The sequence below is a fragment of the Haliotis asinina genome, chromosome 12 (genome assembly GCF_037392515.1).
Source record: "Haliotis asinina isolate JCU_RB_2024 chromosome 12, JCU_Hal_asi_v2, whole genome shotgun sequence".
Classification (NCBI taxonomy): domain Eukaryota; kingdom Metazoa; phylum Mollusca; class Gastropoda; order Lepetellida; family Haliotidae; genus Haliotis; species Haliotis asinina.
In genome coordinates, this window is record NC_090291.1 from 8536052 (window position 1) to 8554865 (window position 18814).

General features: G+C 41.2%; 1 long non-coding RNA gene across 1 annotated transcript in view; it reads left to right on the forward strand.

Moving 5' to 3' along the window:
• Positions 1-15392, forward strand: part of LOC137258036 (uncharacterized) — a 76427-nt gene extending 61035 nt beyond the window's left edge. Inside the window, exon 3 of the long non-coding RNA XR_010954611.1 lies at positions 15305-15392. This is a non-coding gene — a long non-coding RNA (uncharacterized lncRNA). The remainder of the gene's footprint in view (positions 1-15304) is intronic.
• Positions 15393-18814: the final 3422 nt, after the last annotated feature.

The window sequence follows — 18814 nt, forward strand, 5'->3', positions numbered from 1 at the left end:
AATTTCCGTGTCTGCCGATGAGTCTACAAAACTCATTTCCCTTCAAATACACAAAATGGCCGTTGTTGGACTTCCGGTAGACTATTGACACGTGATATATACAAGTGTACGGTGTGTTTGAAAAATAGGATTGGCACGATTTTCCGGACTGTGATGACAGGAAGTTGTAACTTGTCTGATAATGTCATAACGTTGTCAACACATTATTTATTGATTTTAATCCCTGTCGAACTGGCTCATATCGTCCCGTTTGCTACTATTCATTTCCGGGTTGTCTTCAGAAATACGAGTCTTAATCACTCGGAGGGAAAATGGTGTTAAGAATTCTTTGCTGGCATATCATTAATTATGTTTTTATCTATAATGTAAATGTGATCTATAAATATTTGGTTAATTCGGAACACTTTTTTATCCTCCGCAACGCGTTTTGCGAAGGGCATTTAAATGCACATTTATCCGTGCACATTTATCTTTTCCGGAGCAGAACTATAAAACCGTGTAATATTTCTTCACCAAACTTGGCATTTAGATAGATCAAGTGGTATACTGGTGCCTTTATGGTAGTTTGGGTATTCTGAATACATTATTTTTGGCGTTTCCGTGGCAACAAGTTTGACTTCGACTGAAATTGTGGTAGTGCTCTATTTCGGAGCAGAACTCTAAAACCGTTCACTATTTCTTCACCAAACTTGGTACATAGCTTGCTCTACTGGTGTACTGGTGGTAGTTCCGGAATTCTGAATAAAATATGTGTTTTGACTTTTCCATGGCAATAGATTGTTACAGATTGTGGTGCATCTCTTTTACGCATTGCCATTTTTGGGCGCGTAGGCAAGGGAACCCGTGAAGATCCGGGTAAGATCTTCAGTAAGCCATACTTAACGTAAGAGGCAGCTAACGGGGTCGGGTGGTCAGGAAGATCTCACTTGGTTGACACGTCATCGTATTCCAGTTGCGTAAATCGATGCTCATTCTCTTGATCCCTTGATTGTCTGGTCCAAACTCCATTATTTACAGACCGCCACTATATAGCTCGAATATTGTTGAGTGCGGCATTAAACAAAACAACAAACCAACTGTAGGCAAGGACATGACTGTACTAGATCTCTTTTCTACAGTTGCACAAAGACGGTCGGCGATAAAGACAGTTACCGGACTTTGAATTACCAAATCACGAACCAAACATTACTCATTCCTGAAAAAAAAAACATTTCTAATATCCGCCTAAATGGAAACACATTTCCTTAATCTTTTCGTGGGCATTAATAGTATTGTTTACGACCCTCCTCCTCGTAATTAGTTCATGAGTAATGTTTCGTGCTCCACGAGACCATGGCTCGCCAAACGGGTATGTCTTCATCAACTGATCACCTCCAAGCCTATAACACTCCGCCAAACAGTCATGTTCAGTTTCAGTGTAACCATTATACAAAGTGAATGGCATTACACCAAGTTGGCAGTGTGTCGTTGTGTATGGTAATGTTTGCTAACGGCGATGCTACTGGTTCCGCTGCTGCTGCTGCTGCTGCCGCCGCTGCTGCTATGAAGACAATAGGAGGGGTAATTATTATGTCTTGGGGGTGAATTTGTGGTTGGTTGGTTGGTTGGTTGGTTGGTTGGTTGATTGGTTGGTTGTTTAACGCATAGACTAACCTGAATATATATTTGTGATTATAACTAATAAACCCATTTAAATTGAATACGAGCCCATGGGAGACCAGACCCTGAGTAAATCTAGACTTGCTTTATGTAGGGCTGTAGCACTACAGAGAGGGCTAGGCAGTGGGGAAAGTAATGTGGTTCTCACACACTGGGAAACAGACTACTTAACTCTAAGCAATATTAAAGCTGTATGTCTTGACCAGACAATCCAGTGATCAATAGAATGATTACCGATCTATGCAACTGGTATACACTGACACGTGTCAACCAAGTCAGTGAGCCTGATCTCGTTTGTCGCCACTTGCGACAAGCATGACTTACTGAAGATCAATTCTAACCCGGATCTTCACGGGTCTGGGAGGGACAGCTATTTGGTATGGGTGGGGGTAGGTGTGTCGGAGGCGCAGTGTTTAGAGGTGGGGGAATTATATGTAGTTGAAGGAGACGGAAAATGGATTCAGTGATACGGTGGCAAGTGGGTGAGGCTTACAAAAAGTTCTGGTAGGTGTTTAGAGGAAGGAATGGATGAAGTCTTATTGTCTGCTTGATATTTGTAACAACCTACATCTTCAAATGCTCATAATGTTGATCACTGGATCACCATGTCCAGGCTCGATCTTTTACCGACCGTCGCCATAAGGCTGGGATATTTTCAGTAAAAACTACATCTAAACAAAATTAGAAATGGAAACTATGTTTGTTCCACATCCGAAAAACAACGGTTCCAAATTGTGATATAATCACGATGACAAAAGTAAGACGATTTCTGGCTCGGCTTTAATCTATACGCAGAAAAAGAGCTAATTCGTCATGAGACTGAGCCCGTCAGTAGGTATATACCTCTTTTCTTCTACGCCATGGAGAGTTTCTCACTGTCAGTGCCACTAACCTACATGTTCAGATTTTAATCACATTCTCAGACAGTTTCGCCACCCTCCCTATTACATGTCTCCGGGGTGTCAGATCATCGGACACGTCCTGGGGTAGGGGATTGTCTTGTCACAAGCTCTTTACCCATATATCTTGTCGCAAACATTGTTACAAACCACAATGCTTTGTTTAAGTTAATTTTGACCTCCGCGTCACTCGATTTTCTTTACGTGTTGCAGACAAAATATCGCATTACCAAAACGAAATTGATATCGGCAAGATCTAATCACTGGCGAGGGTTTCTACGGTAGCTTCCCCCAAATGACCGTAAAAGGGGTCTGGACAATTTCACGGACGTTAGCTTGCCAGCCATTGAGGCCTCCTAGGACTCTTGATTTCAAATTTAATAGAAGATCGAATCCTTTTCCGTTAATCAAATCTGACGGCTTTTCGACTTACCCATCCCGCTGAGTATCGAATTGCGTGATGTCGGTAACAACCAAAAGTCTAACCCATCTCTGAAATTGGAATATGGACCGGAGAATTGGCCTTTATATATGGAATGGTTTCGTGTATCAATTTTGTTCCGCGAAATAATGACTTCCCGGCTGATTAATCATAATTCAAATGAACGAAACGAGCATTCCGTGTCCTTTTCAGCTTTCCCTGTCCCCCGGGTCGAATTTTGATAAACCCAAGCGGGAGTGAGATCAAAATATCACCAAGAGATTATTCAACAGTATGAGATTTCTGTTCAACCATTGTAAGATCAGTGATGTTTATCACAAGGAAAGTAAAAGTTGGGACAGACACACCGAATGACACGCATGTTTTGATGGTACTCATTTTTCGGTTAGTAAGGTGGGCAAAAGACTTCAATATCGTTTAAACTGAATGTTTAACGTTTATAACATTGGATTTTTTTTCTTGAATTGTGTAACTTGAATCATTGCCATCTGTCGTATCACGTGATGCAGATTATAGATCAGAGATGGGCGGTGGAATAAGCTAATGTGTCCATTCATCAGGCTGGTCCGATACCTCACATTGCTCTTTAAAGGATACGACCCGTGAAGGTACAGGGAAGAATGGGCCTTCAGCAACCCATGCTTGCCATAATAAATTGCCGTAAGAGTCGAATAACGTGATCGGGTGGTCAGGCTCGCTGACTTGGTTGACACATGTCATCCGTTCCCAGCTGCGCAGATGAATGCTCATGCTGCTGATCACTGGATTGTCCAGACTCGATTACTTACAGACCAACGCCATATAGCTGGACATTGCTGGAATATTGTAAAACTAGACTCACTCATTCACACTTTCAAGGATACACTTAATATGTATCCGTGGGTTTAACTCCATGGAGTAGTGGTCGACCTGCTGTTTAATGGATAGAATCACTTTACATCCATGAGTTAGCATTCAGTACAGTCTTGGGCAAGGCTACCATATCCCATAAACACCACAGTGTCAACAATTTGTGCATAGAATCCCCAATTCACCCAATAAAGACACATAGTACTACTGAACTATACCGTGGTCATTTGGTCCCCATAGGTGCCCTCGGCGTCAAGGGTGCAGAGAGTCGATACCTTTTTAGGCGACCGTAGGTTCTTTAAACGTGGGTTCGAATCTCATATTCACGTTGACCGTGACTCCTTCTGTGTCAGTTCTATTCCCGTGTAATGATCTAGATCTGCCCCACCCACTCAATGACCACCCAGTATACACGGCGAATTTAACCTTATATCCCTGACGATTTCACATTCCACCTCTCCACCTGGGGTACAGTCTACATCTAATTCCCAACACAATCGACTAGATTCCTTTTCTCTAGTTTCTTCTAAAGATTAAATAACATTCGCTCTTTCAAGTACCGTTCAAGAACGCATGACCACTTGTGAAAAAATATTTTCCGACACGCAAATGTCATTGCCGAGTCCTTTATAATACCTTCTGACTGAATGTCTCACATTACATGTGTGGTTGCCATGACATCTGAAGGTTCAGAAGTAGGGGTAATGTTACCCATCTGGCGTACAGTTACACTTTCTCACATCAAGGCTCGAGAAATTCAACCAAGTTCATTACGAATTTCCTAGGAGCCTGCATAAAGACAAACGGTACATCCTGTGGTATATTCCTAGCGCCAATCAATTATTCATGAAATCGAGATTCCAATTATATGTTTTGTCTGTTGTGTCTCAGTCAACGACGAAGCGAGTAATCTGAGACTGAATTGTAAGTATTGAACTGATTTGGTATGATGGCGGCCGAAGGTGTTTACTAGTGCTGTGACGATATATCGTGGTAACGATAATCGTGATACTTTATCGGACGATACATATATCGATAAAATTGTTAATTTTTTTTTTAAATTGACGGTTATGTCAAAATTTGCACTGTTACTTGATATCAAAACGTACGTTTTTAAAGCAAATAACTAAAGATAGCATATCGTGATGTAAGTGAGTGAATGAATGAGTTTATTTTTATGCCGCACTCAGCAATATTCCAGCTATATGGCGGCGGTCGGTAAATAATCGAGTCTGGACCAGACAATGCAGTGATCAACAACATGAGCATCGATCTGCGCAAGTGGGAACCGATGACATGTGTCAACCAAGTCAGCGAGCCTTACCACCCGATCCCGTTAGTCGCCTCTTACGACAAGCATAGTCGCCCTTTATGGCAAGCATGGGTTGCTGAAGGCGTATTCTACCCCGGGACCTTCACGGGTATCGTGATGTGAATCGAATCGTATGGTATCGTTTCAAGATCGATATACCCAATTGGGATACGATGACAAGTGTTACCTAAATCATCGAGTCTAACCACCCGATTCCGATAGTTGCCTCTTGCGACTGCTGAAGACCATTTGTAATCTGGGTGTTCATGAGTCATCTATCACCGTGTTGTTCCTTACCAGGAACATGTATAATTAGGCCTATGAACTTACTGGCACAATAACAATACTTATATAAACATGGTCAACATGACACGTATCACACTAGGGATTGGGCACTCATGGAGGATCGTCATTATTGGTAAATACTGCAGAAAATGCATGTCCCTGTACCCATACTGTTTGGGAAAGGCAGTTTGAAAATTTTGGCGAGTTAAATAAATTTCATTCGTCGTACGGTGTCGGTCAAGGGGTATGTACTCTACGCTGTTTCTTAGCTTGGCATCAGTGAAGCTGTTCATCACCAGATGGTTGGGTATATTCAATTCATCATGCAGTGATTGAGACAGAAGACATAATCGTATCTATGCAGATTTAACGTAGCTTTGATGAAGAAGTTACAAGGTGACAGGGTATTCTCACTTCATCCTGCAGTGATGGGAGGAGAGGATATACTCATATCTGGGCTGTTTAACGGGACTTTATTGAAGGTTCCCTCTACGACAGTATTTAGTTTATCAGTGTCGAAGAAAGAGACTTATCAGCTAGACAGCTTGAGAACTGTTAAGCATTATATTTTGCGAAGTTCAGTCTGTCCTACAGCCAATACGAGCTGGTTAATATTGCAGCAAAAATATGCATGACTTATATAGACAAATCATGGATACTGTCCTACAGCCAATACGAGCTGGTTAATATTACAGCAAAAATATGCATGACTTGTATAGACAAATGATGGATACTAAACTGTATCTCTGGCTCAGGTGCTACACTCGCCATTGTGTAGCTTCCAGCACAGGGTCGATTTATTAGTCTCCAGCCCTTCCTCTGACCATGATGGTGGTACGTTTAATGACAGCATTGTTGAAATGGGTCAGCACGTCTGCAGTTATCTCTAATTGAAAAGCTGGACTGATTTTATTATTTTCAAAAAGATCACGCAGCCTTGTTTGAATATGTGGTTGTTTCAACCACCGATGACACAGTGGTCAATCGTCCTGAAATGTGTATTACGTTCCTTGGTCGCACCAGGATCTGCTTGCCCCGGGTTTGCATCACTGACTTTGACGTTTGTATCAAATCCATTGGTTTCAGCAAAGCGGAAACTCTGATACTACTTGTGGACATTTTTCACAGTAAAGCGCGACGATGTCACTCATATAACGTTATAAGTGAGTGAGTTTTGTTTCGCTTTTTTGCAACATTACAGCAACACTGACATTGTTCAAAGCGACCGTTAACCCAACCAACATCACTCACATATCATCCTCTGTCGTAGGAATTTGGTGTTTACTGCCGCAGTCAGATAATAAACAACTCTAGTTTGTACTAGCACTAGCAGTCACGCAAGCTCGCACTTACGTTGTTACGTATGTCCAGTAATCATAGACTCGGAAGTTAAACGCTTTGTCACCATTGGATCAGGTGTCAATGTGATGATAACCAACGCGGATTCATTCTTGTTTTACACAACTTGTCTGTTCTGCTGTGTGTCCATGACTGATAGCATGCATGTTTCTATCAGAAAACAAACACTGAGAACACCATGTCTGCCATGGTTACATGCCTCTATAGATGCTGAGTCTTGCGGTGTTTTCTCTAGCAACAAAGTTAAACGTTTCCAGCCTTAGCCTTCGTTTGCTTAAGCTACAAAACGTTAGGAATAACGGCATTTTCAATAGTAGACGGCCAAGAATTCATAGATCAGAAACTGATTGCCAAATCTGTTTGCACAAGGAATGATAGGTAGATGATGGTTGCTTGAGTGGTGCCCTAGAAAGTGAGTGAGTGGGTGAGTGTGGTTTGCGTGTCCTTATTGTATTTGTATTTAACGCCACTCAATAATCCGACTATCAGTAGACATTCGGAATGTACGGGCTAACGACAAGTAACCAGTAGACATTCGGAATGTACGGAGCAACCACCGCTATTCATTGGTCATTCGGAATGTACGGGCAAACCTGTTATTTTGTGGTCATTCGGAATGTACGACCCAACCAAAAATAATCGGCAGCCATTCGGAATGTACGTGCCGACCCCAGTTATTCCGTAGTCATTCATAAATTGGGACAAACCGTTTAATATCGGTTTCTTCCTGCGTAACAAGTGGGACACTTTCGCACTTCAACTACGTGGAAATTACCTTAGTATCCAACCTTCATCCCACACTTGATAATGGAATAATCGCTCCTCACATTCAGCGAGACCCACACCTTAGTCCGAGAAACAACATCAGCCGCTTGACTGAACAGCCCCATGTCCGCCGTGAAACAGTCATCAAGTATGGCGATCAAACGGCTCAGTTATGGCGCAGATACATAATTAACAACAGTTCAGTATAATCGCCAGACAAGCCGCCCCAATCAGCCCCAATTATCACCTCAAACTGAATAACAGTTGTTACCGAGTTAACTGCCCTTGGTGTATTACTACGCGACCACTAGGGACGATTAACAACCTGTTATGTATCATGGCGCCATCATATGGAATGGTCCAAATTATGTAACTCTGGGCGGTGCAGGTAGAATAATAGGATCGTAAATTGCCTTTAACTAATTATATGCTTCCTTGTTGGATAATATAATACGTAACTATGGCAGTTTCATTGTGACATATGACATTTGATGGCTGAGCATTGGGCAGATGGGAGCGCTCAAGGAAGAAAACATGTTAAGCGTGAAACATGTCAGAAAATCTAGTCCGTGAAGCTGAATCATTATCTTAATTAAGAAATATGAAATATGAAATATCGAACAGAATCGTTTCATCTGACAACAAAGCATGTTTCCAGTCGACCCGTTCCGTTCATGTGTCACAATTTTTATTTGCGGATCTGACGCTTGACAATCCAGAGATGTATTTAGAGTGATTGAGCCGATTTTCATAAGTGTCAGTCATATCACGGGGGTGGTGTCGGGTGAAGGGTCTGTAGGGGTGGGAAGTGGGGGTGTTAGCGTTGTAATCGAAGTCAAACGTCAGTATATCACGCTACAGATGAAGGTTCTGTTAACGCATGGGGTGGTGGGTTAGTCTGGTGGTTAAGGCGTTCTCTCGTCACGCCGAAGACCCGGGGTTGATTCCCCACATGGGTGAAATGTGTGAACCCTATTTCTGGTATCCCCCATCGTGATGGTTCTGGAATCGGTGTGGAATGAATTTTCAGGCTTTTGCTGCGTTCAAATCACATCTGTTTTCACTGCAGAATTATCTATAACATTATTCTGTATGACTTTGAGCACCCACTTACTGTTGGATTTATCGCACTATTACTAAAAGCGGCGTGAAACTTCACTCACTCATTAAGGCATGAATTCAGTCGTAAGGCTAAAACCGCGCGCAACGACATGCTCTCCCATTCTGATGTTTTCGTCTTTGAAATCAGATGAAACCAGACCACGGTTTGGGTACGAGATCCTAGCATCACTAAGGGACGGAACTCTGCAAAGCCACATGGACGACCACTAGATCACCGCATCCCATATGAGTGAGTGAGTGAGTGAGTGAGTGAGTTTAGTTTTACGCCACACTCAGCAATATTCTAGCTATATGGCGGCGGTCTGTAAATAGTCGAGTCTGGACCAGACAATCCAGTGATCAACAACATGAGCATCGATATGCGCAATTGGGAACGGATGACATGTGTCAACCAAGTCAGCGAGCCTGGCCACCCGATCCCGTTAGTCGCCTCTTACGACAAGCACAGTCGCCTTTTATGGCAAGCATGGGTTGCTGAAGGTGTATTCTACCCCGGAACCTTCACGGGTCCCATATGACGTTTAACATCCAGACTATAAATACTCGCGTGGACGAAATTAAGAATAAATCTGTTATAATTAATTCATTTTCCACATTTCATTCCGTACACGTACGTATGACTAATTTACTGCATTTCAAATGTGACTTTTGTCCTCGTTGTCTTGTGATTTATTTTCATACACTCATTATATGGAAATAACAAGCGGTATCATGTCATCAAATTTAGTATCAAACATTCATTCTGACTACCCATGACTCATGAGAATATAAACCACCAGGGAAAAGAAATAATGCACAAATATCTGACGGTTGCCAACAATTAATGGTTATTCAATGGTGATGTATCTGATACGAGTATCGCAGTGCAATGTTTCTGCCACTGCTATCGTATCGTTAACAGTTGTACTTTTGTCAAATCCAATTTTCAAGTGTACACTTTTTTGGGGGCTGGTAGCTTACCTTCAAATATCTATAGACATATATGTATACATTATCCTTTTCGTTTTAAATGGAAGGTTGTCTTTAAAGATATATCAGTTTATATTTATCATTTTTCTATTTATATTAATAGTTGTGGCTTTCAAAAACGATGTTAAGAATATGTGTATGCGTTCTACATCATTGTTAAGAAAATATATATATCTTAAGATAAATATTGTTGTCTGTAAGAAATATTTACAATGTATTTTTGATAAAGATAATTACATGACCTTTTTCTCCCCATGAGAAGCTTACTGCGCCTCAGAGGATGGGCTGTGTTTCCCCTAAAAACAAAGTCCGTGTTGGCGATAGCTTCCGCATGTAATGTCGGACAAAGCGGTTTACCCTGAACAAACTGTCATTGTTTACAAAGCCTAAAAATGTTTACGTTACTATGTATCGCAAGCATATGCGTCCCTTGTGTTTTCGGGCTTTCTTGATGCATATCTTCAACCTTAAGTGTATGTATGACAGCAGGCCTCCTACGTTAGCAGGGGCGGTGGAGGTAGCCCTGTGGTTAAAGCGTTCGCTCATCAGTTGGGTTTAGTTTAGATGGGCTTTACGTCACATGGGCACTATTCCAGCCATATAGTGACGTGATTAAATTTGCATTTATTACCATTTTTGAAGTTCATGGTCCAAAGGAGTCTTGTTTTAAAAGCATATATTTTCATTTCACTGCCGTTTAAATAAAATAAAATGTCATAGCGCAAACTACAAAAGCAAACAATTCGTTATTCTCTTTACAAAACTACAATTTATGATACAGGTCAACTTCTCTCAGGTAATTTACGGCCAGATCCCCACACGCATGGGAAAACAGATGTTTCGCATTTCTCGCAACATAGAGGGAGCTCCTTGCAGTCGAAAAGTCCACACAGTTAAGCTAAATATGCTTGATGGTGAACACTTCATCGCAAGACACACACACACATCGGAGGTTCATCCCCATCCGTTTCCACTGTCACTCTGAAAGCCAGGCTTCGATTCCCCACATGGGTAAATTGTGTGACCTTACTTCCTGGTGTACCCCGCCGTGATATTTACAGGGATATTGTAAAGGCGGCGTAAAACTGAACTCACTCACTCTTCCGTTAACAGAAAGTCGAAGTATACCCTTGTTACATTTTCAACTTGGCAAATATCTGTATATTTTGTATTTAAAGCGTAATCCGCCTATCATGACTTGGTCTGTATTCATAGTAGGGATTCATAAAAATGTTAAAGGTCTACGGCTGTACTCATCCTCGGTAGTCAAGGGAATTATCCAATCTGTACTTATACATTCAATGGAGTTACAACAGGTTCGTTTCAAAGATGGAGGATGTATCATTGTAGACTGAATAAGCGCTGAATTTCTATCGCCCGTGATTGTATGGGGTTTTTTTACGATTAACTATGTATTTAAACTGGTTCGGCGAGGCAATTGAACTGAACGGGTACTGAATATTCAGTCAAAAATAATGAAGGCATAATATCACAGTGGGTTATCGAGGATGGGTCTTTTGCTGCCTTAGTGAGTAAGTGAGAGAGTTTTGTTTTACGCCGCTTTTAGTAATATTCCACCAATACCATTGCAGTGGACACCGGTAATGGGCTTTACACACTGTACACTTGCGGGAAATCGAACCCGAGTCTTCGAGCGAACGCTTTAACCGCTAGGCTACTCTACCACCGCCTTAAGTTGACACTCCACACAACCAAAACACTGTTCAAAGCGGCATGTGAGCAAGACCATGGAGCCACTTGGAGAAATGTCTCCGATCAATTAAGTTTCGTTTTCTGCCATTATATGAAGCCCCTGAACGGTGCTAAAAGAGCGGAAGACCTAAAGAAACATATGACCGAATTACTCGACCTTTTTCGTAGTAATCACAAGTTGTACAGTACAAGTGACAAATGTCTTTTAGATACAGAATCATTTGTACGAACCGACTATACGACAAGCATGTGTTTACGAATCACTATCATACGTTAATCATACCAGGTGTTCCTAAACCGAACCTACCCCCGCCCCACACACAAACACCCGATAGCAACGACACAAACACACGCAAAGGCGAGTCAACTACCTGACCGAATACGGCAACACGTGGGACAAATTAAAGATCACTTCCAAAATAGCACAATAACGTAAGCCCCATATTTAGATTGAGCAGCGTTTAGAATGTGCTCTCGATAGTTACCTCTATTTTATCCTTATAGTATATACTACTGCAAGAACCATTCTGTTTTCAAATACAGCAATGTCTTCCAGACATTATGTCTCTGGTTTCCACATTTGTTTCAATCTCATTAAATTGCGATCTGTGATATTCCTCAGTGAGAGGTATACTTTCGAAAAGGAAGATGAAATTTTAATGAGACGGCTTCACATTCAAGATATAGACAGACCACGAACAAGATGAGATGCTGATGCAGATAATTCGTGAAACGCTTCGAACAGATTGTGTGTGTAGCCTCAAACTGAGTGCAAGCATATTGTAGCTATCTCTCTGACATTTTACATAATAGCTTGTGCCTGCGTGGCCCTCAATCTGGTCACTATCACAATGTTCGCTATCTACCTGTGAGGGTTCTCGCCGTAGGGGTGTGGCTTCTCGCTTGTGCACGCGGGAGTATCTGGCGTTCAGGATACGCCTTGGTCTAGCTGAACATCCTCATCTGGCTAGCGAGGCGTAGCTCTGTATATAGGTCTGTAGGCTGATTACCCCAGAATGTCCATTTAGACTTGCTCCTAGTGCTTGTTTGTTATCTTGATCAGTACATGTACCACGGTAACTAGATGTAATGCCAGCTATCTACAATTATACCCCTGCTCAGTGCCGGTTTTCGAACAGATATGGCGACGGCGTATAAACATCAGTAATTAGGCGGACAACAATATAATACGTTTCCTACCTTAGCTGACACATTCCAGCAGTCAATAAACACAATTTCCAACGACAGAAACACCCTCGTTAAAAGGCGCGGGTGCCATTTGTGAGAAACCACGAACAAAATGGCCATTCGAAACTAGGAGTGGTTCGAAAACAGGATACGTGACTATATTTTTTTTCACAAATTTCAGATTTCAGATTGTATGATACTACGACGCCATGTATCGTGTTTCTGTATATCACTTGTGAGATCACTTTCATTGGCTTGTTTGTTAATCGTGCTTTCGTAGTAACATGGTGTTGAGTTATTACATATTGAGTATAACGGATATTGTTGACCTTTTGTTCCAACTATTACATACTGAGTTGAATGGGTATTGTTGATCCTTATTCCAACTATATATACTCACTCGCAAAAGTAACGCAAGTCAAGTATAACGCAGATATGTATTTAATTTTCAATATTAAAGACAAGAAATGCAAACAGGGCCAGCTAGATAAAAAAAAATAAGTGACGATATTTCATTGGCTACCAAGAATGATGACATCAGTAGGTTTTTGAAAGGTAAAGGAGTTGACAAGAACGGATGTGACTGGTGTTGAAGGGTAATGTGCCGATCTTGTTCACGGGTTGTGACCCTTAGACGACCGCTCCGATGAAGGTCATCTGTCGTCTTTGTAGCGTTGCATCGATGATGGAGACAGGAGATTGTGGCTGAAATGACGGGCACCATTTTGGGCAGACACTTCAGCTTCCGAACGTCTGATAGCCTGGTTTCCTTCAGTTGGAGTTAAGCGTGGCATTGTTGAGCAAGGAGTAATAGACCAAATGTTTGTGCAGTCTTATACCCACTAATGGTGGTGACAATTCGTGCACGTTGGATTTCACAAGAAACGTGTGCATGATACCCACCTGTTCATTGGCGCGTTTTGTTGATTCCTTCTATTGTGTTTTTGCTCGAGTCTTTCTATTGTGTTTTTGCTCGGGCCTTCCAAAACGCAACAAAAAGTATCGATAACACCAACAGGTTTTGCTAAATGCCCAAAACCCATATCCATTTAGATCCGAGTTTGTTTCCTATTTGGATAAAAAAATTATGCGTGAGAATCTACATCACGCCAGAAATGGACTTCAACGTTGTTTACCCGTTACGGATCGTACCCGTACCTTCGACTATGTGTCCCAGCTGTGAATGGGTACCTCGTAAGGATGGGGAAGCCACATTAACTCGGTGCGCTTAGTGGCTGCAAGGCTTGTATGATCCCCGGGGAGTTGAGATTGAAATTACAATCTGCCGTTGAGACTGACAACCAGTGATCGAGGTAAAATACCAGCGGTTTGATCAAATATTCGTTGCATGGATATGTGCGCCACATAAATAGTCTAAATTATATTATTTTCAGTGACATGGGAAAATTAATATCATCGAGTACCCAACTTAATTTCCGATGTTGGCATCCATATCTAGTGTGAACAGATACTGGTTAGTGTATTTTACACGTTGTCACTGGCAGTCCACAACAGCTGGGTCGGGGATAATATAAGTTGTTCACTGGGCTCATGTACCCTCGAGGTTTGTTTATGTTCAAACACGCCTCGAGGGTACATGAGCCCATGGACCCCGATGGACAAGTGAACAACGTATTTTTCTTACCGACGACCTGAATTTTAATTTTGAACTGTTTGAAGCACTTCTGTTGAGTGCGAGGCGAATCGCCATTTTGAAGACGACACAAGGTAAACAGATTTAGAATTATCTCCCTTCCATCGATTTTCAATCGCAAAATATCGGCAATTTCCGTGCTAGAAGCGTGATTCAATGTTATTCGAGATATAAAAAAGTACTACCATGAAGCACCAGAAGAGTTCGGAATTTCCAGCGGTGTACATTGAAAATAATACATCGCCTGTAAACGGGGTACATTGAAAAATAATGGAATAACGCTTAGCCAATCAGAAAGCGACATTCATGTGCGAGGTAAGATGAAGAATGTTATCCAACACACGTTGTTTCACTTACGCTTATAGTTCCAGTGTATAACCATGAATGGTATTGTCAGTGGACACACATATATATAAACTTCATATCGTGGTATTGTTAATATATGAAACGGTTTCTGTAAAAAAATCTAGAAAAAATTATATTTCCTGCCGTATTCATTAAATGGATAAACAGCACACGACAAAACCGTCAAAGTAACAATATCCTACATCACAAACAATTCTGCATTAGGCATAGAAGTATCTGTTTATATTCACAACCAGGGCCACCCGATTCTTTCACATTTCTCTTTCGTATTACTAATGTTAGTCTACCCTGAAGATCCGGGGTATAACTGGTCTTCAGTAACCCAAGCTTGCCGCAATAAGCGACTAACAGGTTTGAGTGGTCAGGCTCCCTCACTTGGTCGACACATGTCATAGTATCACAGTTGCGCAGATCGATGCCCATGCTGTTGATCACTGGACTTTCTGGTCCAGACTCTATTATTTACCTTCAGCATAGACCCTCAATATTGCTGAGTGCGGCTTTAAACAACAAACCAGCAAATGATGTTAGTCTGTCATGCCTTCATTGATTACCTACCTTTGATACATGGGCCTATAATTCTTAAGTTTCTACTTTAGTGTTCTGCTTCCAAGCTTCTTTTCAGAATCAGTGAATCAGAGAACCTCAGTAAGTCTAGAAATCCCGTGGGAAGAGCGTCTACAGAGTCATGTATAAAACACTCACGTTACCTCTATCTTCAGATCGTGCTCTAAACACACGGCCCCTTCATCCTGCCTGCCCGACACCCCGGAGAGAACATAGGATAGTACTCCTCCACGGAATCTCCAGGTAAGACTTCAACACCTGTAATTAAGCGGGAGTATGTTTTACCGCTTCTCGTAGCTGGGGGATGCACCAGTGTAGACACAGAGCAAGTTGTAGGATAAACAGCACGGCTACCAGTTCCTCCAATATAAATGTGTATACAACGCTAGTAATCCCATACCTTAATGCATGCTGAAGGCGAAATACGTTGTAATGTGTTTTAACTGAGCTTCTCCCTCAAACTGCTAGTCGACGATCTGCACTGAGAACTTACATGAGAATAAGATCCACAAGATGTTCTGGTTTTAACTGTTACATTCCCCTTTTAATCTCACTTGCTGCAGAAAGATTAGGATGTAGTAAGGAAAATGCCATAAAACGTGAAGATATAAATGAATGATGTCTTGGTTACAAGAAACAAAGAAACAAGAGTATTGTATCAGACACGTAACGTGGGATATTTTCATTAACTCTTACATTTGCATAAAAACATATAACAACGCATGGTACGGATAACTTTATTATTTGCAACACAAGGTTTCTTGGCTACTTCTTTCCTCATTCACCTGATGGAGGGTTAAAGACACAGCCCAGAAACGTCGTGCTGAAAATAATAAAGAAGTTGTAAATCCATACCATTTGTTGTTATGTTACCATCCAACTTCTAACCCATCAAGTAAAAATATGCATTTATACGGCTATATGAATGAAGCAAGTTCCTTGCTTATTTCGAGACTGAGGATCGTTTGCATGTACATGGACATTCCAGATGAATCGTAGAGATAGCTTCTTAAGTGGCTCTTAGTTCTCTCTGTAGTACTATGAGCGCAACGTGGTAAGAGGGTTACCCTGTATGCATCTCTCGTCAGCTAGACTGTGAGAGGGAATGAATACAACCCACGTGGTATTTGACAGACTAACCCAAGTCTCTCTTTAATATGAAAAAAACGTCATCATACGAAATTCATAGTGAAACTTCGTTTATTGGGATTGCGGTACATACAAATGAAGCCATATTTGGTAAGGTAGATAAGCACAAGCTTTATGGATGGACAACTTCTTTATTCAGGTGATACGACGTTTCCATGTAGATTCTTGCATCGTTGCCAAGCAAAATCTTCCAGACACTTGTATCATTTGAAGTTGTCATCCATAAAGACTGTCCACACCTCTCTTTCCAACTTCTAAAATGTCACTCTAAGAAGTTATAGTTAGGTAATTTATAAAAAGGGGTTCATTTCAGTTTCCGAATTATTGGACTGTTTTGCTTTTAATTAATACGTTCTGTTGCGTTTTTAACAACGAGGTTATAGTTTTTACGTTCAAACATCAATTATCCGGACCTTTCTCGCTTATGGGACCGAAAATGGTTTCCTCTCATTTAAAATGGCCATGCTGGCACTGCAGTGCTTGTGCCTTGTTGGACCTAACTAGCTCATCTCCACCACAGTTTATCGACTTGTTACAACGACAGCAAGTAGGTTAGGCATGGTTTTCACTGGCTTTATCTACCCGGGAACAGGCCGGAGAAGGGCTCTAGGTGCCTCCGTCTCCGTCCTTTAGTGAATGGGGCGATCCAATTTCTTCAATTATATCAGTAATGACCGGGTAATCAATTTCTGGAGCGGTAGCTGAGCAGCGAAGCTTGGAGACGGTACGCGAAGGAGGAGGGGATGCTCAGAAACCTATACATCCGTTGCGCTGGAACAACAATTCGTTTTGCTTCAATGGTTTGCGATAGCATGGGCGTAGTCGTTTGCGGTTTACATTGGGCGTATTTGGTTGGTGTCAAGGCATAAAAAGCACTAAGTAGATTAATCGTGAAATAATTATGTGATAGCGCAGCAGTGAGTGTATCGGTATACTATGTTTACATGGATAGGCTTCAACCCTAATTGACATGGTGAGAAAATTGTTGGGTACTTCAGTTAGAGAGATAATTATTTAAGATGTGTGAGGTACGACCCCAAAGATAATGAATAGTATTGCCATACATCTAAATATAGTATATATTTTAACCTGGTTAGTCGAGAAAATTAAATGATACTCAAACAATACAATCTGCTTTTGAAATGATACTAAGCATTCTATTTTAAAAGGTCAGCAACACATGCTTATGTACCTGAATCTGTTTTCCTCATGCTTCTTCATATTATTCATATTATTATCGGTCGTGGTAGCCCAGTGTTAGATTAGTCGCTCATTACCCCGGGGTTCGGTTCCCCCATGGGTACAGTGTATGCAGTCCATTTCTGGTGTTGCTGAGATATTGCTAGGAGTGTCGTAAAACTAAACTCACTCACTCATATTAATATTTTCCATGTGAAGGACCGTGATTGTGTTGTGTTATATTGCAAATGTCTTGTTGCGTATATTTAGTTGTTAGATAATTTATGACTATGAAGTATGAATCCAGTGGAAAGTGATTATCATCTAGTTCTGTTTGGTTACTTGTGGCACAATGTACATGCTGATACTGTATAATCTGGCAATAGTATTCTGGCCTCAGAAGCTTAATACAATGCATTATATGATGAAATTGATTACCCAGCTGCCCCACTCAAGTTTCATTAGTTGAAATTGACAGTAATTCTTGTCCCATCTAAAATTTCCTGAGAAGAGAAACTGACCACGGTACTTATCCCACCTCAAGATTCATATATTAAAATTGACCACTGTCGTTCCACTGAATCAAGTTTCCTAAAGTTGCTGAAGACTACTCTCTGCTGGACTGCACCTTTCATCTTATGGAGAACGAAAAGAGAACGTAACTGAAAATTGCTTCAAATCCCAGTCCTACCATCCACTTGCTTCACTCAAGCCACTTGAGAGTTTAGTAGTTTAATGTATCCCTTCACCCCAGTAATGCTTTGTAAACATGTTAACTACTGGCGTTTATATTGCAAGGATAACCAGTTGACCTGGGCAGACACGGTAATATAGAATGTCGGAATTACCCAGAGAACACTTCTCAAATCGACGCTGATCAGTCCTTTGAGTTTGCCCGTGTCATTAAATGCATGGCTAGTGAAGACAAGCAAATTGTGTCTGAAAAGTTTCCAGAAAACTCATCATTCCCACACATAACATTTTAGGCAAATGACGTTTTTCGCTGAATCATCATAACTATATAATGCTCAAGAAATAGGGATTTCTAGTTCAGCCAATCATTACTCATCATAAATCAAGTATATTATTCACGACGTAGGCGGTTGTCTCCCTTTACATAAAAACATCACTTCGCTTAACTGACTAGAAAGTATGTATTTACTTTAATAACAACAATATGGATTTATTGAGAAAACAGTTAAGGAAATCAATACCCTTCCAACATGAATGATTCTCTGGCGGAAGACGGGCGAACCCTTCTTAAGGGCACAGGCGACCCCGTTTATTGAAGAATTAGTTTGTTTGCTCATAAATTGGTGGTTTATTAGTATAGCTTG